This window comes from Emydura macquarii, unplaced genomic scaffold, assembly GCF_026122565.2.
Source record: "Emydura macquarii macquarii isolate MOO-44397 ecotype Brisbane River unplaced genomic scaffold, CSIRO-AGI_Emac_v2 contig_2768, whole genome shotgun sequence".
Classification (NCBI taxonomy): Eukaryota; Metazoa; Chordata; order Testudines; family Chelidae; genus Emydura; species Emydura macquarii.
In genome coordinates this window covers 27,052,203-27,075,267 of record NW_027132905.1, presented here as the reverse complement: position 1 = coordinate 27,075,267, position 23,065 = coordinate 27,052,203, and positions in this window count along the sequence as shown.

Here is a 23,065-nt window from a genome sequence, read left to right as displayed (position 1 = left end):
AGGCTGTGATTATTTATGGGTCTTATGTTTTCTGAGTTTTCTTTAAAATAAAAAAAAATAAAAAAATCTGCCCATGTTGCTTTTTTGGGGGTCTTTTTCCTCACATAATTGAGAATCTGATCCTCTTAACTATTTTAAAAGACATCCAGTGGTGTACATGTGAACAGATATTCCTCAGAGTGAATATATGCCTCATGTTTCAACAATGTGCGTAGCAGGGAAAATCGCTTGGCTGCCCTCACGCCACACTGACCTTGTTCATTTTTCATCATGCGCCAAAACCTGACATACACCTCATGAAAACTTGCAGTCAGTGGGGTTGAATAAGGGATAGAGAGAGACACACTTTATCCCCCAGATGTCTGAAAATGGCTCGACAATTTTATCTGTCATTGTCCTGAAAATGGATCACTAAGATTAGTAACCAAAACTATCACTAAGATTAGTAACCAAAACTATCACTAAGATTAGTAACCAAAACTATCCTCATCAAAGGATCCCCTAACTCTCCAGATGGAAGCTGGAGAGGTGCCTTGAACCCTTCTCAAGGGTTTGAACAGCTGGGGTAATCAAGCTGGCACTTTTCCGCCACATATTTACCTCACACATCTCTGCAGTGCATCATTGAGCCCATGGCTCTCTGCCACAGAGGAACTTGGACAAGTGGATTATTGAGCCACAAAGTGATTCCACCTCCATGGCCTGTCACCATGGGATATTCTGACATAAATAACAAATCCCAGTTCTGCTTAATGGTCTGTTTCCTGTAATGCTCCCGCCTTGGATTTTGAAACAACTAAAATAGTGATTGCCCCTGAAGAGTTCAGCCAGTTGCTGGGACCAGAGGTCTCTTTGGAAGTTCATCCGGTAAACTTGCTTCTTCTTTGCTTCAGTAGGAGAGCAGGGTCCAAAAAAATTCTTGTTAGTTATTAATTAAAATAGAAATTGATTATACATTGGTTTTGTTCCTACCCCTTTTGTGTTTGCTTTCATCTAATAATCATGTTTATTGGCAGCAATATTTTCAGTAACAGCTAATCTTAAGTGAATCCTACTTTATTTCCATGTGTTTTTCCTCCATGTCTCTCTGTATCCATCAGTTGTTCCTTGTCTTATACTTAGATTGTAAACTTCTTAGGTTAGGTACCATCTTTTTGTTTCTGTTTGTACAGCACCCAACACAATGGAATCTTGGTCAATAACTGGGGCACGTAAACACTACCACAATACAAATACATAATAATAGAAAATAGTCACAGAAAAATAATTTTAAATTTCTAAATGTATGTTTTTCACCTGGAAACCTGATTCTAGACATTATACTTATTCCATTAGGGAGCAGAAACAATTCCTTGGCACCTATTCCATCAAAATTTACCAACTTGTCTTGGATTTGAAATATCACATCCACAAAATTAACTCATTGAAGGCAATCTATAGACCAAAAATTGTTTACAGAAGTTATCAGTAAATAATTGCAAATAACAAATTCATCTGAGAAAATCGTAAGTTGTTTGCAGAAAATTTGCAAATAGAAAATGAGGAAGCATTGGTGGAATTATGAATTACTTGCTTAGATCTAGCCATTCCTGGAACGTGGTAGGAAGTGTTTCTCTAGTCCTGTGTGAATTTTCAAGATTTCAAAAAAAACTTTCCTTTCCAAATTGGGAGGAAAAATCATCACTTCCAAAATATTTATGAACCAGAAATCTTCAAATCAGGTGTGACCCTGTCTGGTATATGAGTGACCATTTATAATATTATTGATATCAAAATTGCAATAATTCATATGAAATATGCAATGTCAGGTACTATTGGAAAGGTTTTAATTGGCTAAGTATGATAATATTGTTTATGTGTATGTATCGTCTTCGTATTGTAAGTTATGGATATGTGTGATATATATCTGTATTCAAACACTTGTGCTGTGCTTCTGGATTACACTCCCTAGGCAGATTAGTGTCAGCCTTGATGACCATCAAGGGCCATCATCTATACAATGAGCCCAGGGAGAGAAGCAAGGGCTGGGCTTATGAGTCATCAGGACATGTAGGGACATGCTGTGATGTTCCTCTCTCTCTTAAATGCATCATACTTTAAAGCCTCCTCAATTGGCATTTCATTAAACTCAGACAAAGCTTTGCCTGACAACATTGCTATAAGAGTGAGCACTTTCTGCTCCTTAGGAATCATGTGCACTACACAAAACTTTTCAAAAATAGTGAAGTACTCCTCAACGCAGTCTGTCTCTTTGTAAACAGGACACAGTTTATCAAAGCTGGGTGTCTTAGGTGTGGAAGGAGACTCTGGGGACATGGACAGACATGGGAGCATCCCAGGTGTTCCTATCATCTCCAGCTGGTATTTTCTCTCTCTCTTTTTGTCCCCCATGATTCTCTGGTGGGCTCGCTCGTCAACTTCTTTGGCTTTCTCCACTGCAGCAAAAGTTGCTTCCTGTTGCTATAACTCCAAAGCATGTCTGTTTACAACTTCCTCAGTTTCCCTGGCTGCAAGTGCTTCTTGCTGCTTTAACTCCAAAGCCCATCTCTGGGCTTTTTCAGTTTCCCTGGCCTCAGCTGCTTCTTTAAGCCACATTTCAGCTTGACACTTTTGGAACTCACATTCTCTCTCTTTCTCTTGGGCTTGTAGCCGAGCAATCTCCAATTTTGCAGCTGCCTTGCTGCTAGACATCTTTCTGTTTCCCTGTGCTTATTTCTCTCTCACGAAATAAACAAACAGAAAATAACAAACTGTGATCTGCTCCTGATTGTTTTTAGCCATGGCAATTAAAGCTCACTTAAAATCATAAATACCAGTGCTCAAAGTGTGAACTTCATTCAGAGCAACAGCTGTGCATATCCCTGTGCTCACTGCACCACTGTGACGTTCCGCCCCTGAAATCTGGACTGGTGTGTAGCTTTGTCACCTCAATTCCTCACTCCAGGGCCCCGACATACCCCGTTTTGTTGTGTGAACCACCCACCCCTGGGTCAGCCCACAAAAGAGCGCTTCTGGCCAGCCACTCATGGGATAGACTCCCAGCAAACACTCCCAGTCCCAGATGCAACCTCAGGAACTGCCGTCTTGCAGGGTTCAGTGCTGTACACTGCACCCTGCAAGCTCATGTACATTTGTCTGTCAATCTATCAAATTTATAGAAATTGATATGCACCAGCTCTGTCACTCTAAATGAGGTCTCTGCACACACTCAATCCACATGCACTGTTTTAGATAAAACAAGTAAGTTTATTAACTACAGCAAGATTTTAAGTGAATATAAGTCAGAGTAATATAAATCAAAAGATTAATAATGCATCAAGGAATTGGTCACAATCAACTAAAAGGTAACTCACATCCTAAACGAAGATTAATATTTCAGTAGTTTATCTGTGATGTTAGTTTACCATACAGGCTGACTGCAATGCCTATCACAACCAGGCCCACCCACGTGGATAGATTCTCAGTCTTTGGTGTTGCTTAGAAGATGGATTCCAAGGGAGAGCCCAGAGACAAAGATGCCTCTTTCTTTTAATGAGTTTCCTCAACACCACCTGTGGTCAGGTGATTGTCCATGTCCGGCAATGGGCATGATTTTTCCATCTTGAGCCAAAGTGCTCAGAGGTGCTTAGGCCAGTCCATTGTTCCTGTATGCATGCCTCTGCAGGGCATGTACCTTCAGCTTTGTGTTTGTCTGCATCTATTCAAGCCATTTGAGACACACATTTGGGGATATGACCTAGCAGAGTTGCATATCTGTACATATATATGACATTGCACGAAACATGCTACCATAACAATAATGTTCAGTATGTCATGAGCATTCCAAAAACACGACGTACTTTGCATCAGTTGCACTGTAAGGGTGAATATGAACAATACACAGATCACACCATCAGGGTGTACATGGGATATATCATGTCACACATGCCTATAGTCAGGGGCATTGCAAGTGCTTTTCTCTGTCCATGTGCTGTGAACTTGTGTTTGAAATAAGCCACATGGCAGACCAGAGACTATAAAATGTAGCTGCACCATCTCCATCTTATCTTCATTCCTGCTTCCTCCCTCTGGGTCAACTATTCTACATCTGAAACTGTGCAACAAAGGACTGAGACCCATCCAGGTACTGGATGAACTCCATAGGAACTGTACAAGCCTGCAAACTCCAATACTGCTAAGAATCTGATATATATGGACTTTGAAGTCATTTGTATGTATCTCATTGCTTTGATCATTTAACATCTTTCATCTTGTTTGTTTCTTTCCTTTTATAATAAACCTTTAGTTTTAGTTACTAAATGATTGGCTGACAACGTGGTATTTTGGGTAATATTTAAACTAATATTGATCTGGTAATGTGGCTGACCCTTTGGGGATCAGTAGAACATTGTATACAGTAGCAAAGTTTTAAATAATTCACTTTACTGGACCTAGTTGCTAATCGGGGATCAGAGACTGAAATGCACTAAAGGGGGCTGTGTAATTTCTTGTTTTAGCTTCTTGATAACCTGTGTGGGACACCAGGAGCACTGTCTGTGACTGGTTGATGAATGTAACTGCAGTGTTAGCCACCAGTTTTGGAGAATCTGGTCTCCTTTTTGCAGCCTGCCCTCACCTTGGCAATTTCAGGAGGGTCACCCAGGCATGGATGGGTCACATCAAAACATTTCATTTAGATCATTTCAAAATTATTCATTTCAATTTTGACCTTTAAAATTTTTTTAACAAAAAGTCATTTAAAAAAACCCAACCTTTTCTTTTAAAAAATGTCCAGATGAGACCTTTGACAATTTCAAAACTTTTTTTTCAAAAATATTTCAAAATGGAAAATTGGTCAAAAATGTTTCTTACAAAAAGTTTGGGTTTTGACAAATTAGCATTTTCAATCAAAAATGTTTCTTTGAAAAATTCCTGCCCAACTGTAGTCAATACCCAGTTTCTAGAGTTTTACCTAAAGATCTTAGGTAGCTTGTGAAACAAGCTGCCATGGTTTTTCAAGCCTTGAGTAAGGTACTATGGTTGAATTGTAGCAAATTCCCTGCTTCTTCACTGCAATAAGTTTGAAGGGATCGGTGATGATGACACTTAAACCAGATATGCATTGGGTGTGTTTGCATCATTTTTTGCAGCACACATGACAATAGAGCATGTAAAAAACTTTGTCACTGAGAGGGTGGTGAAGCACTGGAATGGGTTACCTAGGGAAGTGGTGGAATCTCCATCCTTAGAGGTTTTGAAGACCTGGCTTAACAAAGCCCTGGCTGGGATGATTTAGTTGGGGTTGGTCCTGCTCTGAGCAGAGGGTTGGACTAGATGACCTCCTAAGGTCCCTTCCAACCCTCAACTTCTATGATTCTATAATGTAGATAGAAACGGGTGAGGGATTAGAATTGGATGAGAATTTTATTGACTTCAGCACTGAACACGCTGTCCCAGACTATTATTACTGCAACCGTTTTATTCTAATTCAGCCATTAAGCCATTGTTAGGCCTTTTCAACACTTCTTTTTCTCCTTCATACTAAAGAAGCCTTGGCCAAGCTTCATTATGCTTGATTGGTGTCAGCTATGGAGTGTGCGACATTGTTATCCAAGTCTATCTCCCTACCACCACTGAGACAGCCAAGCAGAGTTGGCTCTAATGGACATGGCTCAGCAGCTCTCTGTCAGGCTTGTTAAAACAAGATTTGTTACCACTGACTTACCAGCTACGAGTTCATGCCTCCAACTCCAGCATCACAGTTATGGTACGTATAAAATCATTGAATCAATGTAATTTATTATTTGCTATAATTGACTATTGTGAAATTATTGCTTTTAAGTGATCTTTTTTTAATCAGTGGCATTATTTTTATTAGATGCAAGACAGGTATTTTATCCCATTGCTTTCAAATGCAGTATGGATCTGATGCTCGTGAAAACGAGATTAATAGACTTAGCTGGAGTCAGCTGCTATACAAACCTCCCCAAAGCCTCTGCCAATATAATTCAGTGCTGGCTTCCACATCTCATGCATCTCTTAAGCAAAGGGTGCCAGTCACACAGAATTATACAGTGGTTTTGAGTGCGGCCAGATGACCTGTCTGCTGGTGACTTCAATGAGACCTCCAAACTTATTTTCACTTATGCCTCGAGAAGAGCCAAAGCCACACAATTTTGATCCAAATCCAGGTTTCAAACACTCCTGGCCTGATTCTCACAGACTCTATGACCACTTTACTCAGAGCAATGTAAAGAGGCCAAATTGTAAATAAAGATCCAAGTTTGGAAGGCTAGTCTGTTCTGGGGATTTGGGTCAGTGCTATCATGGCACGTGACCTAACTAGGCTCTGAACCCACCCTCTAGCAGTAAAAGTCTATGGGTTTGATTCTGATTTCAATGGCTTTACTCTTCATTGACACAGCTGTAAGAGAAGACTCATGCCCTAAGTGTATTATACCCTGGCACAACAAGCCTCCAATGTGGCCCACTATATTCTGACCGTTGCTTTATTTACATTTTGAGCAGTGTGTGTTAGGGATCTCACATCATGAATGGCTATTTGTCTTTGTACTTGTGGATTGAATTTACATATGCTGCCAGTCTTTGGGATGTACACAAGGATAAAAGGCTACATTTTAGCAAGCTATCCTAGGGAGCAAAGCATTTACCGAGGACTATAAACCACAGGGGATGGTAGGGAGGCCTATGCATTAGGCTGACAATAAATTGTTTTATTATTTGTTAGAATATAGATATTTAGGCCTTCTTGTAAAGGTCTATGATTGTTTAAGTATATTCTTTTCACTTAGCTAGTTAAAGGGGTATAGAAACAAAGAATCAAAATCACAGGCCACTTGTCAGTGGGCCTTCGTTCACTGTGACAGTCTGAGGCCTTGTACTTTGGCTAAGCAAAAACAAGCAGCGAAGGCAGCCATAGACTGGGAAGCGTGCAGACACATCCACACATTCCAAACAAATTACATTAAAATACGGCAATACCAGGCTGTTAAGAAGACGATCCAGTCTAACACCTCCAGATAAAGGAAAGATCCTAGAATGTTTAAAGAAAACTTTGTTTGATAGATGTCTGTCTGGTTTTTTGACCACTGTCAACAGTTGTGGTTGTAGAATCTACACTTCGTATTGTTTGGCCATTATGGTACCCACTGTTCTGATCATTTCTGTATGCTTCTTCGATTGTTTCTGTCTATCCCATAACTAATGTAATCAGGTAAGGTGGTGAAGTCTGATTGGTTAGAGAATTATGTTACAATATGTTAGGATTGGTTAAAGAATTGTCTTGTAATATTTTTAAGGAAATGATTGTTAAGATACACTTTAAAAACTGAGGTCAAACAGCAAGTAAGATAGGAAGAAGGAAAATTACTGGTGTGAAGAATTGGGATTCTTGTATGATTACCCCAATAAACCCATAGTATTGCCTGCTGCTGGACTCTGGACTTCTGCTTCTATCAGCAAACCAAGAACTGAGGGAGGGGGCCCTAACATTATTATTACATTTTCAAACTTCCTTTCAGTTTCCCAATTATCAACAGCCAAACCAAATGCAGGACTGAAGCTCTAGGCCTCTCGATCCATCCACAACCAGATAACTTTGCCAAATAATATTTTGTTACACTACTTAGCACAAGCGATTTTCTGTCCCTTCAATTTATTTCTATTTTGAAATTTATATATTTTCTTTGGGTTTCAATTTTTATTATTTCTCCTAATACTTCAAGTGGATTTTTTCCCCTTGTCCTGAAGTCAGAGACCAAGGGCTAATTTTTCAGATCACCACACAGGGATTTAGATCATTGCATATCCCCATGCACTGCACATTTTCGAGTGCCTGCAGAAATGCATGCACATCATTGCATCTGTGAAATCCTATAACCTCATGTGGAAATGAGTGGTACGATCCTGATCCTTCGGAAGCCAATGAGATTTCTTTCTGTTGACAAAAGCAGGTGCAGGACTGGCCGCTAAGTAATCACATGCAGTTTGCATGTGCAAACAGTTCTTTAGCAAAGCAATGGGGGTTTGCACATTTTGCCTGGCTCTGTCCGTGCATTGGTTTTGAAAACTTGGCTCCAACAACTGCCCATCCCCCACAGTCCTTGTCCTGCATTCCTTGAGCTATTCAAATTCCCATTGGCTTCAGGGGGAGCTTGAGATGAGCAAAGAATACAGGATTGAGTTCCACCTATAAGAAGATGTGGAGTGCCTGCTCTGCTGCAATAATAGACTTTGGGCACAATTTACATGGACATATGCTTTGCTTCTGTTCCATTGCCCTCTTGTTTCATAAGCAGGATTTGCAAGCAACTCCCCCTAGCTGTAATGCGTACCTTGCAAACACCACTCCCCACCCTCAAAGTGTGCACAGTTGGAAATGCATTGAAAGTGCAACTGGCTTGCACAGAATGAGAACCTGTTTTTGCCTGAGATGGAAAGGACCTGACTGTAATACAGGGACACAGTCAGAAGCAAGGCACACTGTTTCCTAAAAGAGAAGAAAAAAATGCAGATGTAGAAACAGGTGTTCAGGATATGTCTTTCCCACCTTACATCCCTGTCCAAATCCACAGTGGAGGACACAACGCACTGTAAGCATTCCTTCTTCTCCCAATACAACTGTGTTCATTCTTCCATCCCACAGCTTTCATCACCCTGCATATTCCATCCACACAGAACATAACTTGCATACCTCACTCAACCACAAACACACATCCTACTCCTAGTCTTCTATGCTTGCTAGCACAGAACTGCTAGAGAGCATTATACCTCCCTTATATTTTGGCTGTTGTTCCAGGGAGTGTTTATCAAGAGGGAGATCCTCTTTGTCTTTGCGCATTCATCTTGGGTCACCGAAGAGAAGGCCATACCCAACCTCCTTCTGTCTCTTCAGAAACAAAGACATCTGTGAAATATAGCAGGGGAGAGACAGTGAGCACGTCAGATCCCTGTTATAGCTACAAAAAGAAATGATTATAGCCTTTGAGTGTAGAAGACCTATTAGATCATCTAGTCCATCCCCAATAAATACAAATATTTAACTGAGGCTACACTTTCTCTTCGGGTATGTCTACACTGCAATTAAACGCCCATGGTTGTCCTGTGTCAGCTGACTTGGGGCTGTAAAATTGCAATGTTGATGTTCAGCCTTAAACTGCAGCCTGAGACCCTCTCCCTTCTTGGGGTCTCAGACAAATATCCATACAATTACTTTGCCATCCAAAGCCCAACCCTGGGAGCCCAAGTCAGCTGACACAGGCCAGCTGTGGATGCTTAATTGCAGCATGGACACATCCTTAGACAAAAGGCCAATTCATTATATATGCTCTAGACCCCATTATATAATTGGTGTAGTTTAAAGGAAAATCCATGGCTATAAGTTCTTTAAGGCAGGGCTCTGTTTCCCTATGTGTGGGCGTGATACCCAGAACAATGGAGACTCCTTCCTGATTGGTTCCTTTATGTGCTTCTGCCATACATATAATAATAATCATAACAATGACTATGACTCCTGTGTTTTTTCCTCTAAGGTCAGACTAGATCATTGTTTTTCCAGCACTTTCTCAAACTTTCTATGCAAAAAAAGGGAAGCTATGTAAGCAGCAAATCGTGTTAATCCTTTCTGTTCTCAAGGTTCTCCAAGCAGTTTTCACTAGTTACTTAGATAGTTAGGGATGCCATAACTGGGAAGGTTAATTCAGCAGCTGCTTTAAGATCATCAATAACTTGCATACAGCCTTGGGAATAGAAATCTGTTTCACTGAGTGAAGGTAAATGCTGGCTAGACCACCATTCCTATCCCCTGCTTTGACACTGTGCTGTAGTGACACCACCGGCTATCATGCCACCCTTCTTCCTTACTTCATCTGACTTCAGCATGTACACGGCTCTTACTACTTCTTGATTATTGGACTATTTGGGGGTTTTTCAGGATTCCCAGGCAGCTCTTTGGACTAGGTTGTGTCTCTAGGACACAGCCCGTAATAAGAGTGGGGTATAGCTGCTCTTCCTTGATTCTCTCCTTCTTCCCTATCTGCTCCAGGTAGGTAGTAGTTCACTGCTGGCCTATATCTGCACCAAGTTATTATCGCCCATCCTCAGTGGCTCAACTAATCTGGTTAGCAAGAGGGAGAGACCATCACTTCTTCCCCCATTCCTTTCCACCCTGCCGTGCCAACCTGATCCGGGGAGGGAGTAGGCAAGCACACGCTCTCACTTACTTATCCCTGTGCACCATGATACAAGGTCCAAATAGCCTGCATAGGGATATTAATCGAGTTCTTAATCTCCTTAATGGGGCATGTAGTCCAAGCCACAAACTAGCCCTCTCTTAGCATGGGGAATCCATAGAGTTCTATTCTTTTCAATCAGTATTAGAGTGCTGCAATGAATGAAGTCAGAAATTTGGATTGAAAGGTTAAAAAACAAGGGAAAATCAGGAGGATAGAAAATTGAACTGACAGTACAAAGCCCAAAATGTCAGAAAGCCTGGAAAAACGCCAATGCAGCCTCAACTCTGCCCCCTTAGTCACATTTTTGAGGCACACACAAATTGGCAGGGTTGCACTCAGCCACTTAAAATACGGTTCTTGTAAAATTAAGAAGAATGGCACTTTTGGATCCTTATGATAATGACTGGGTCTTGTGGGAACCTGGTAGTACATTGAGTGAGGGTATTCCTCTTTCAAAGAAGAGAATGTGAACATGTACTGGCTCCCTTGACATGTTCTCAGGCTCAATCACCTTTGTCTTTTGCTGATCTTCATTAGTGAAACTTCCATGCTTTCTCTCTGTGGACTGTGGATGCAAAGGCACATAGGACCAGATCCTCAGAGGTATTCAGCCATCTAACGCACATTGAAATCAGCGTTGTTGCAGTGTTGTTGTAACCATGTTGGTCCCAGGATATTAGATAGACAAGATGGGTGAGGTAATATCTTTCACTGGATCTATTTTTGTTGGTGAAAGAGACAAGCTTTCAAGCTACACATAGATCTTCTTCAGGTCTGGGAAAGGTACTCTGGGAACCACAGCGAAATACAAGTGGAATAGATTGTTTAGCTTAAGTCGTTAACACATATCGAAAGAGACCATACAACGTGAATTGGTCCATTAATACAACTGCAGTCATAGGACAAAATAAGGGAGGTTACTGAGTTACAGATTGTTGCAATAAGCCATAAATCCAGTGTCTTTATTAAGAGCATGATTTTTAGCATCTAGCAAAGGTTTGAATTTAAATTCCCAGACTTGTCTTTTGAAGGTGTTGTGCAGGTTTCCTTTAAGGCCAAGGACTGCGAGTTGAGATATGGAGTGATCATTTTGTGAAAAGTTTTGTGATGTTCGGCTTTTATCTTTTATAATTTTTCTGCATGAGTTCCTTCAAGAGCACAGTGATTGTCTGGGTTCCCCCACTGTTGTTGATGGGGCATTGAGTGCACTGGATGAAATGCGCCATATGCTGTGATAGGCATGTGTCAGACCCATGGATCGTGAAAGGTGGGTTGTGGAGGGTGTTCATGATCGTAGCAGTGGAGATATGTCTGCAGGTTTTGCATCTATTGTGCTGATAGGATCTGGTGCAGCTTTGAGTTGGCGGGGGTGTTTGAAGGCCAAAAGAGGGGGTTGGGAAAGATTTCTTTTTGGGTGTAGTCTCCATTGTAATTGTTTAATAATATCCTTTATGGGGTCCAGTAGGGATGGTAGGTGACAACTGTGCGGTCAAAGGGTTTTTTCCCCTCCAAATTGAAGCAGGTTCTCTCAAGGTATTTGGGTGGCCTGTTCCATGATGTGATCTACTTCTCTGGTGGAGTGTCCTTGTCTGGTGAAAACAGTTTTGTGTATGTAAAGGTGTGCATCCTGGACTCTGCCCAAACCATGGGAACAGCCGTGGGTACTAGGATGGCTCCCAATATGCCATCCTCTGCTTGAGCCACTTTGAGAAAGAATTTCTGGGCAGATGCACTCAAAACCAGTGATCTATATATTGATGCATTTAACTGGGGAGTAGAGCAGGGGAAACTAAAGAGGGATGAAAGATCAAGCCCACGGAGAGTGGAAGTGGGTTTAAGCTTATACTTGTTGGTTTGGGAGATTGTAAGGGAAGGTCCTGGCCCTGAAGTTAGGGTTAACCTATGGTGCCTGAAAGAGGCTTGGTAGGAAGAAGTCCAGAGAGGTGGCAGAAAGAAGTATGGTGTAGTGAACCTTATCTACCTGTCCTAGGGTCCCTAGACTGGAGCCCAGGGGAGTGGAAGAGCCTGGGTTCACCTACCAGCTACTCATAAAGTATTATGAGATCCTGAGGAGGGGAGGAGAACAATGGAGAGCCCTCAGAGAAGGTGTGAGAACCATTGTGCCCAGAGATGGGGCCAAATACCTTTTTGTAAAGAATCTGGACTTTTATTTGTTGAACTTTGTTACACCAAAAGCCAAGTTATGGAAAGAAAGACCAGCACATGGCTCGAAGTGGCTGTCAGTGGTGCGGGAGCCAGGCAGGGAAAGAGTCTATTATCCCAGCCAAGAGGGCGCACCAGCAGTGGGTGAATTCTTCTACAATGTGAAAAGAGCTTATTATTGCTGGTCACAAGAACACTGAGTAATCTTCACCCCGAAGAGAAGTTACAAGCTCTGTACAGGGTATTATAGGTGGGACTGGAACTGCCACCTGATTTTAAAATGACCCATTATAAGACCCTGTTTGTCGGTGCCTCGTCACTTCCCATTACACGGGCAACCTTAATGCTGACATTTCCTAGCTTTGCCATCTTAATAATGTTCTTTTAATAGTGTGTGTGCATGTAATATAAATTAAGATTGTGTAATATAATTACATATGCATTTCAAATCAGGCCTCCATTTGTGCAAAACATGCACAAAAAATTAAGTGCAAATGCTCCCATTTATATCTCTAACTGCTGATTGATGCCTGATGAGTGGAATTCAGTTTGGATACAAAAATGCACCTGCAAAAATGGAGGCCAGATTTGAAAATCAGGTCCATAGAGTTTTGAATTCCCTCTAGGGGTAGATAGTACTGTAGGAAATTGTACTAGTCTGGCCACAAATGTACCAGGCAGCTGAGTGCGGTCATGCTTGGAGAATGGAAAAATAAAGCTTGGAAGATTATTAGCAGCAAATGTCAGGGCCCAATGTCTTTCCTTATAAAAAACAAAATCCAATCTGTGCAATATACCAGTGGGCGGATGAACCTTTTTGGGAGAAAATAAAAACCTGAACCATCACCCAAAACACAAACCAAACCTGAATCTTTCTGGTCATTTGGAAAAGTTTGGAAACAGGTTTTTATTTTGAATATCCCACTGTTGTGCATTTCCTAGACTTGCACAAAATGGGAAGAGGGAATACAGAAATGTCATTCTCATCCTACCTTAGTGTGAAAATTTTGCATATGTCTGCTGCAGTTATAGGCAGGTAAACCTCATGTCTCTCACACACTTATTTACAATGTCCCTGTTTAAATAACTACATTTAAAATGAAGTATGACAAGTGAAATCATTATTATTTGTATTTATTACTGAAGCGCCTCAGAGTCCTAGTCATTGACCAAGACTCCACTGTCCTGGGTGCTGTTCAAGCAGTACAAAAAGATAGTCCTGCCTCAAAGAGCTTACAGTCTATAAGTTACCACATTCATTGATCTCTGTGGCTTATCCCCTGTGCTCAGATGCCAAGTAAAAAGATGTTAACTGACAGTCCTGCAAACACAACCTCAGCCATGACAGTCAAGCTGAGGTCTTTCCTTTTCAATTATGATCACCAGTCTGCAATATGTTTGTGCAAGTGTGCTGTAAATGACTGGCTGAGTAGATGGGATATAGTAAATATTTCATGTACCAGGTTATACCATGAAAGGACTCTCTGCTTCTAACACTAAACTGGCTCTTTATTAAAAGACCTATATACAGAGACGCTGTCAGTGCAGCTGGCATTCTAGCCATATGTATGCAGACTGACTTCCTGGTACCTCCTTTAAATCCTTTCCTCTTGCAATCTTTGCCCACTCCCTCCAGTTCTATGCAGGTTGCTCCAGTAAATAATCCCGTTGTTGATATACAAGAAGAAATAGAAGCCAGATAGACAGTGTTGGCCCCTATGTTTTTTGTCACGAACGTAACAAATGTGACTGAATACACCCCAAGTGCAGAGCAGATAAGGAAGATGAGGCCATTTTTTCATACTGCAGTCCCTTTTCAGAGTAGAACTGCACTTTTAACAAGTGTAATATCCAGTGATCAACTCTGCCAGCTAAAATGCCACCTCTTCTGAAGAGAATAAATAGTACCTTTTGGAAAGAGACTTTGATCAGACTGACAGGTCTTGGAATAAAGCAGCCAAAAGATCAAAGCTTTCTGCAGGTGGTTCTTGCTCTCATTTTGGACATTATTTTGTAAAGTGCTGAGCATCCACACCTCCTGAGGACTTCCATGTGAAATGAGGGCACTCAGTACTTCACAGGATTGGGTCGTCCTGAGAGACAAATGGCAAAACATGCACACTCCCTAATAAACCTTTCACATATCACAAGGCTCCAATGCTGGAGGCAGCCAAGCTATCAAATACTTAGTCAATTTCAGTAAGATGGTAAATGTTGAGACGTTCCCTCCATATAAGTTTCTAGAACTGATGATCACAAAGAGAGCTTTCAGTCAGAGCTTCTGCTTTAATATCCTACAGGGAGAACACTGAGTCTTATTTATGAATCCAGCAAGAGCTCATGACAGGCATCATCTCATCTCAAGGGTCTGACATGTACATGCATCGTTGTCCAATTCGTAAATTCTTTCATTTAAAAGTTTAATAAGCTCTTCATTTGATTTCTTAATGTTTTTCACAGAAAGTGAAAGTTTTTCCTGGCACAGCAGGAGCTGTTAGTTCTTTTATCTTCACCCCATAAAGGGCTAAAATGTCTTTTTGAATTCGGCCAGTAATTTGAAAGTAATCCAGATTTTGTTTTTCCTAAAGGCTTAAATGAAAAGTGAATGTTTTAAGTGGAGCAGTGAGGGCTACATTGCATTTGAAAATGTTACCACATCAGCAGCAGAGCTCTGGAAAAATTCGAGGAGTTATTAAAAATCTTAAAACTCAATTGTTAAGGAATTAGACACATAGTTTAAAAGTGATGTTTTGGCAGGGCTAAGGGCTTTTGCCCTTCCCACCCAATATTAAATTAAAACTGCTGTCTTTACTGGCCTGCATCCAAAAAGCTCCACTGGTTGTCTATTGAACTGAAATGCAGCGTAGTGAGTGGCCAATGGACAGCATTTGCAGTTGCTGCACGTTTGCTGGTCTCCTCTTGAATGACAGTTGTGGCCAGGTTCTGTACCACTGAAGGCAATGAGAGCTTTGCCATTGAAGGCAATGGGATCAGGTGTGCGTCCTTGGAGAGTGAAGCCACCAGACCAGGATGGGTTATGTTTCCTGATAGTGTAGGTGTCCTAAAGCCAAGAGACCTGGAGTTCCAGTGGGCTCTTTCTCTCACACTGGAGGAGAACAAGAACATCTGGTCCTGGCTACTGTTTCTCCATCATCTTGTGCTTCCTAAAGTCAATGAGAAACACATGCAGGACTATATTTTCAAAAAGTTATACTCCACGGATGCAACTAAAATAGTGATTTTCACATGCAATTAGATACAGACAAGCAACAATTTACACACACACACACACACACATTGCATTTCCATTGAGGCCCTATATATGTTCACATATGCTTTACACATGCAAAATTTGCACATGACGAAGCGGCATGAGAAAGTATTTACATGTAGAAATGTAAATATCTTCCCACATCAATGCCTTGGAATTACTGAGCACTTAAATAGCCAACATTCTGATGATATTTTTTTTATTGTGCAGGCCCTGCTGTAAATATTATTAATTATTATTTTGTGATTTGTATTGCGACAACAGTGCAATATGCACTTTACAGGCAGGTAAGAAGATAGAGGGTTTTCTCCCACAATCCCAACATCAGTCATTGGGGGAAGCTATCATTTCATAAAGCTTTTGGGTTGACCAGTGCACCTTTTGTACAATTTTTGTTGAATGAGATGTAATTTAGTCTGCAAAAGAGAAGAATGAGGGGGAATTTGATAGCAGCCTTTAACTACCTGAAAGGGGGTTTCAGGGAGGATGGAGCTAGGCTGTTCTCAATGGTAGTAGATGGCATAACAAGGAGCAATGGTCTCAAGTTGCAGTGGGGGAGGTCTAGTTTGGATATTAGGAAAAAGTTTTTCACTAGTAGGGTGGTGAAGCACTGGAATGGGTTATCTAAGGAGGTGGTGGAATCTCCATCTTTAGAGGTTTTTAAGCTGCGGTTTGACAAAGCCCTGGCTGGGATGATTTAGCTGAGGTTAGTCCTGCTACGAGCAGGGGGTTGGACTAGATGACCTTCTGAGGTCCCTTCCAACTCTAATGTTCTATGATTCTATGATAATTGGAAGTTCAGAGTCACTTCTTTAATCTCTCACATTGCCCTATTCCAGTGTGGGGGTGAGATATTTTTTGCCAATTCTTTGTTCCATTTTTGCCTGATTACATCTCTATTAAGTCTTTGGTGAGTTGTTAGGAATTCATACAGTGAACCTGCTGGTTTGGAGAGAGAACTCAAAATTTGAGGCGTTCGGGGGCTTTGGACAGTGCTTCTAGGCCAAATCCTGAAGTAAGTAGGCAACTGATTTGAATATGTTTCCATAATGCTGTACTTGGCAGGTTGTATTGTAGATGGAGAGAAGTGAATGGTGTGATCTAGCGATCAGTTATTGAGATATATATATAGATATATGGTATGCTGCATTCTATCTAGTTTGTCCACATTATCGTCTTACCACCATGCCACCATATTTTAGTATGGGATTCCCCCAGACTGGGGCCTCTATACAGGATGAAGGGTGGAGTTTTGTGCTGATATGCTAAATTGGCCCAAATCTGATAGGTCATATCAATGATTGAATCATTTAGGTACCTACAGTATCCAGAGCCCATGGTAGCCACAGGTATTTTATTTGTATAGCATATGTCCAATGCATGTCCAAGTTCATTATAAAGGTATTATGGTCTTGCCTCAGATTTGGGACTTAGTTCAACCAGTAGCTGAAGTCTCTGAAAGGAGATGCCTGCCCATTCCCCATTCCCTATAAAAAAGATTTTAAGACTATCATTGATTTTTCCAAAACTGGTGTTGAGGAATTGGGAATGGGAGTCCCCAGAGCACATTAATCTGGGTCATGTGCTCATTTTTATCTGGTTTAATTTTTTTCCCAGAGGCTCTAGGGAATAGCTTCCCATTTACCCAGGTCATTAATGACTTGTGCAATAATTAGGTCTAAACTGATTTTAACTATCTGGTCTAAATCTCTGGGAATTAGTATTCCTAGATTGCCCCCTGCCCACACGGAAGGATTATCAAAAGCAGGGTTATCAAGGAACATCACAATACAAAGGATTGGTAAATGACCCTATTGCACCTGGGAAATTCTGTATGCAAGGAAGCTCGTCCTGTCGACTTGGAACCTGAATGAAATAAAGCCACAGGAAAATTTTCCATCCTTTTTGGCTGTTTGAACTCCGAAGGGCCAGAGAATCTACGAAGCCAGTGATCCCCAGTGGCTGCCTCCTGGTCTACTTTGAAAGACACTTTGAATTGACAGATCACTACAACTCTGTCACTCTCAGGATTTAGATGGTAACTCATTAGTGTGTATATGTTTGCTTGCTTTAACCTGTAAATAACTCTCTGATTCCTTTTTCCTAGTTAATCAACCTTTAGATAGTTTATTACAGGGTTGGCAACATGAGTTTCTTTGGTGTGGGATCTAGGGTACCAGTTGATTTGGGGTAAATGACTCATCCTTTAGGACTGGAAGCAACCTGAATGTGGTGTGATTTTTGGTGTACGTGACCACTGATCACTAAATCCCATTGGTCTAGATTGCAAGATAGACTGGAGAATCTAAGGGGACTGTCTGTGACTCTGTGGTAAGACTATTATAGTGATCTAAGAGTTCATATTTGCTGCTGGCTTGGTGAAATCTATTTCACCCCATCAGTTTGGGGTGTCTGACCTGTTCTTGACAGTCTGCCCATAGGTAGGCACTCATGGTCGTGAGTCACTCCAGACAGTGTGACATTGGGTTTCAACATTTGTGGGTTAGAGAGTAAAACTGGCACATAGTTGTTTCTTCTATATGATCAATCTTAATATCCGTTACATCAGCACAGGCCCAGATTGTGCATTCCAGTGGTTCCAGCAGGGTGTTGAAGACTAGCGGACTTAGCAGGCAGGCCCTGGCTTGTTGCGCTCTGTAATGAGAATGGTTCTGATATAGTTATTGGTGATCATCCAAGAGCAGTGGGTACTACTGGGCAATTTAATCCAAATGATAAAGTGGTCCCTGAATGCTGTTCTCTCCAAGACTATAAAGAGAGAATCCCAGGCAACTTTACTGAAGGCATTTTTCAGGTTCTTCGAGCAATATGATACTGCAACTGTAACGATGAGTTACCTGAGGCCATCTGACCCATGCCTAGATTTAATAACTCCAACCTCATTTACATGTATAACTTTTTCCTACCTATAAATAAAGGCTTTAACAAGAATCTTCAGATCACAATCTATGAGTATGTGGTTTGCAGGATCTTCCCTGGCCTCGGTATAATGGATATAATTGCCTCTTGCATCATGCAAAGTGCAGAGCCACTCTTTTGGGCCTCCCTGAACACATCAAGGAGCCTCTGGGATATTTTGTCTGAAAACTTTTTATATAATGCAACTGGAAGTCATCGCTGCCTCTGGGTTTGTCTTGGTTCCTTAGATGCCCACACAATTTTTGTAGGCACAATCTAGGTAGGAAGTTTGGTCCATGGTACTTTGCCCTCACCACTGGACTACAGAAGGATTCTCACTCTCTCTCTGGCCCAAGGACTGTTTAATTATTTATACACAGTATAACAGCCTCAACAAGAGAGATTAAGAGCCACTCACACTAGAATACTCCAGAGCCCAGTGGCTAAGGCACTTTCTGGAGAGGTCAGAAACCCACGTTCAAATCCCTTCATCAGGCAGAGGGGGAAATGGAACCAGGGGTCTCCCACATCCTGGGTGAGTACCCTAACCACTGGTACAAAGGTCATAAGGGAGGCTACCACCTCCTCATCCTCCCTCTCCTTTCTCCCTCCTTGTCCCTGGCCATTTTGTGTGGAGTTAGGCATGCTCTCAGAATACCAGTGGATCAGGCCCCACAGATGAGATAGGCAGGGGAACATCTAGCATAAGGATCCTTTTGAGGCTTAGGTCTGAGATAGGGGCTGGCCACCAGGACTAAGGAGGCTGTGCGCATAACCAGAGCAGAAACTTAGGCACGCTGGGGACTTCAACGGTGGAAATTTTAGACGCTGAGGGATTTCAGGCTCTTCCAAGATTAGGCAGCAATTGAGCAAAGGTTTTGAGTATCTGTGTGGCACTTAAAGTGGCAGGTAGGCACCTACGTTCTTTTGTGGATCTGGGCCAAGGATCCTGCCTACTAGAAACCTCTGTCACACTAGCCAATTTAAATGGGGCAGGGCAGAAGCAGGGCCATTAACCAGCCTCTCTACCCTGCCCCAGCCAGTGGAGGGGAGCACAGGCTGAATCCTCTCAAGAGATGGCACAGTGAACATGCTCCAGAAGGCATCGAGCTGCTGGGAATCTCTCCCCCACCCGGGATGACTCCCGTCTCCAGCACAGCTGTCCCCATGGACATCAGGGCTGCCTATGCACCCCTTGCATGGATGAATCTGGCTCTGTGGGTGTAGAATAGAAGCTAAAAAAGTAATTGCTTAATTAGCTGTTCAATCAAAGTACAACACTGTAGAGACTAAAAAATATGAAACCAGTAGATAAACATCACTACAGTAGCTATAACAACCCCAACAACTCTTGTCTGGAAGAATATGTGGCCAAGAAACCAAGAAGCGTAATACTCAGGAAACCAGGAAGCTGTAGACAGCTGCTGAAAACTCTAGACAAGTTTGGCTCCTGATAGCTGTAACTCTTGGCTGGCTGGGTGTGTAAATATAGATAGGTGTCCTCAGCACTGATAAAGCAGCCAGTCTGGCAAGGAGGAACAATTCATCTCACCTGCTGTTGTGCCTAATGGTAACCAAGTGGAATGAAAATGTTTTCTGAACTGCTCCCTTTGTATTACAGGTTTATTTAAGACTTTTCTGGGAAAACTCCCACTTTAAAGGATAAGAACCCCCTTGGAGAAGTGCTTTCATTCAAGCCACCAGGCCCAACAGTGTGCAATGAAAAACCACCACCACGTTGCCTGGAACCCTTGTTCTTTCTGTTCCCTCTGCTTGTTAACATCCCAACACGTAAGATCCTTTTTAAAGCGGTTATCTTTAAATGAGTGGGGTTATGGTGCTCTTCAGATGCCTTCTCCTATGGGCTAGATCCTCAGCTAATGTAACTCAGCTTTGTCAATGCAACTGCACCGATTTACACATCTGAGATTCTGAGCCAATATTTTCTTTACAGGATTTTTTATAGTTTGTTGTTCTGTTGTATAGATTTTCTGTTATGAACCTCCCACACGAACAGAGCTTTTTGGTTTTGCAGTAGATCTAGTAGATAAAAGGCACTCCAGGGCATTATTAGGTTCCTGGTGCAAATACATTATTCTGTAGCCTAATAAATAGATTAATAATAATAATTAGAGTATTATTTATAGTACAGTATCACCTAATGACTCAATGGATATTGGGCTAGACACTGTATACATATAGCAAATAGGAGTTAGTCCTTTTCCCAAAGAGCTTACAATCTAAATAGACAATACAGATGGGAGAATGGCAGTATTATTAGTCTAGTTTTACAGAGGGGAAACTGAGGCATAGAGAGATCTAGGGTCAGATTTCCAAAAGAGCACAGCCACCAAAATGCAGTTGGAGTTTAATTTCCAAAAGATCTCAAACCCTCTGAGGTACTTAACTAAGGTGGCTACATGTTCAGAAGCACACTGAGCAGCTCCCATTGTTCTTGGTGGGGGATCATGTTTGAAGATAGTCAGTGCAGGGATTCCACCTGTCAACTCTTATTTGTGCAAACTGCTCTGCTGCTGCAACACAGACAGAGTCTGTATTGATCTTAATGTAAATGACCCTTAAACTAATGAAACACTTACCTCAGACAAAGCCATGTGCAGATGTTAGTAGCCACTTCTCAAGCAACAATTCCATCCCATTGTGACCAAATTTCCCTTCTTTTTAAGCTTTTTGTCAGCACCTTATTATTATTAAAATGTTGTTTTAAAGTCAGTTTCCTTTCCTTTTCTTTGTAGCGTACAGAGTGTTCCTGAAGAATGTCTCACAGGCTAAAGTCAGAGTCACTTCCAGGCTGCACTCATATCAATGGTAGGCTAATGATTAATTCCTAAGGCAACAGTGTAATTGATCCACAATCCACACCTATGCTTCAGTCACACTAGGTTTCCCCATAGCTAGTGACTTTGCATAGAAAGCTGAAGAGCTGAACAAATCTCCAGGGAATGAGATTATACAGCTAACCCATTCATTTAGCTAATGTGATCATATAGCAATCAGGGCCCGCTATCAACTCAAATGAATGACACAGTTTTAGTGAGTGAACTAATTCTATTAGAGGTTAGCAATACAATAGCTATTGTATCCCCATCAAAAATCTGAGGCCAGGTCTACACTATCAACTTTTGGTGGCATAGCAATGTTGGCTAAGGGTGTAATGTCCCTCTCACTCCAGACATTTCTATAATGGCAAAAGCTGTAGGGTAGAGGCAGTTATATTGGCACAAAAATGCATTTTTCTAGTATAGCTTATTTCCCTTTCCTAGCCAGTATAAGATATACCAGTAGAAGCACTTTTTTGCCAGTATAAACTGCATGTAGATTAGGGGATGTTGCTGGTATCATTATAGTGGTATAGTGATACCAGCAAACCTTTAAATGTAGGTGGGCCTTACAGACTAGTCAGCTAATCATCAAATCTCCCTACTGTTGCTTTTTGGCAGCGTACTTTAGTTGCTGAATCCAAATAACTTTCAGGAGGCTGTTAGCTATCAATATGATATTATGAAGGGAGACCAGTAAGCATTGAGGAGCCTGAATCAAAGGTGCACTTCTCAATGGAATACTATGGACGGTAGTTTTGCTTTGATCATGTGAAAATGCAACCTTTGGTGCCACCGTGTAAGTTATTATATTTGCTAGAACAGTTTGATGCGGTTTGTCAACCTAAATCACTCACATTCAAATCTCTTTATTTATGGGTCTATTTGCACATTTGTGTAACTTAGGTGAATATGGGGGTATTTTCTGTGCCATTTGCAGGTACTCAGCAGGAGAACTAGAAAGAAAAATTAGGGACCATCCAACAACAAACCTGAATAGCCAGCCGAGACACCCTTCATCTGTAATCGGACGATGTGATGTCCATGCTTTGGGGCTGAAGCAGGATTCTCGAATTCTAGGATGACAGCCATTAGCCTCCCTCATCAGCTGCAGCTGAGTAGCGCACAGAACAACTCAGAAGGGGTGTTGGTGCAAAGGCGCCTTTGCACTCCCTCAGTCTTGGGCCAGCTGTGCACTCATCTGGTCCCCCCATAAATTAAAGTAGCCTGTATGTGGCTATCAACTACAATGGCTGCCAATGGCAGTCAGGAACATAGAGATGCTCTAGCCTTGCTCTCTTTCCCTTGTCACACTCCTTGTGAAGCAGCAGCTGGCAGAGGGTATGGTGTCGAGCCATTACTACAGCTCTCCAACACAGAAGGATCTCCTGTATTGGGGTGATCATCCCAATGCTGGTTATATCAGGGTTAGGGCTGCTGTGCCTTCAGATCTGTGGAGTCCCCTCCACCCTTGATTCAGTGGGGAATCTGGGCCTTTTATAGCCATGTGAAGTACTGCTTTTATTTTGCACCCCTGACTTTTACCTGCATTCTGCCCCCTAATCCATCCCAGCTGCAAGTAGATTCTAGCATTCCAAATCTCTGAGCGGTTCACCAACAGCTGCCATTTTGATTTTTGT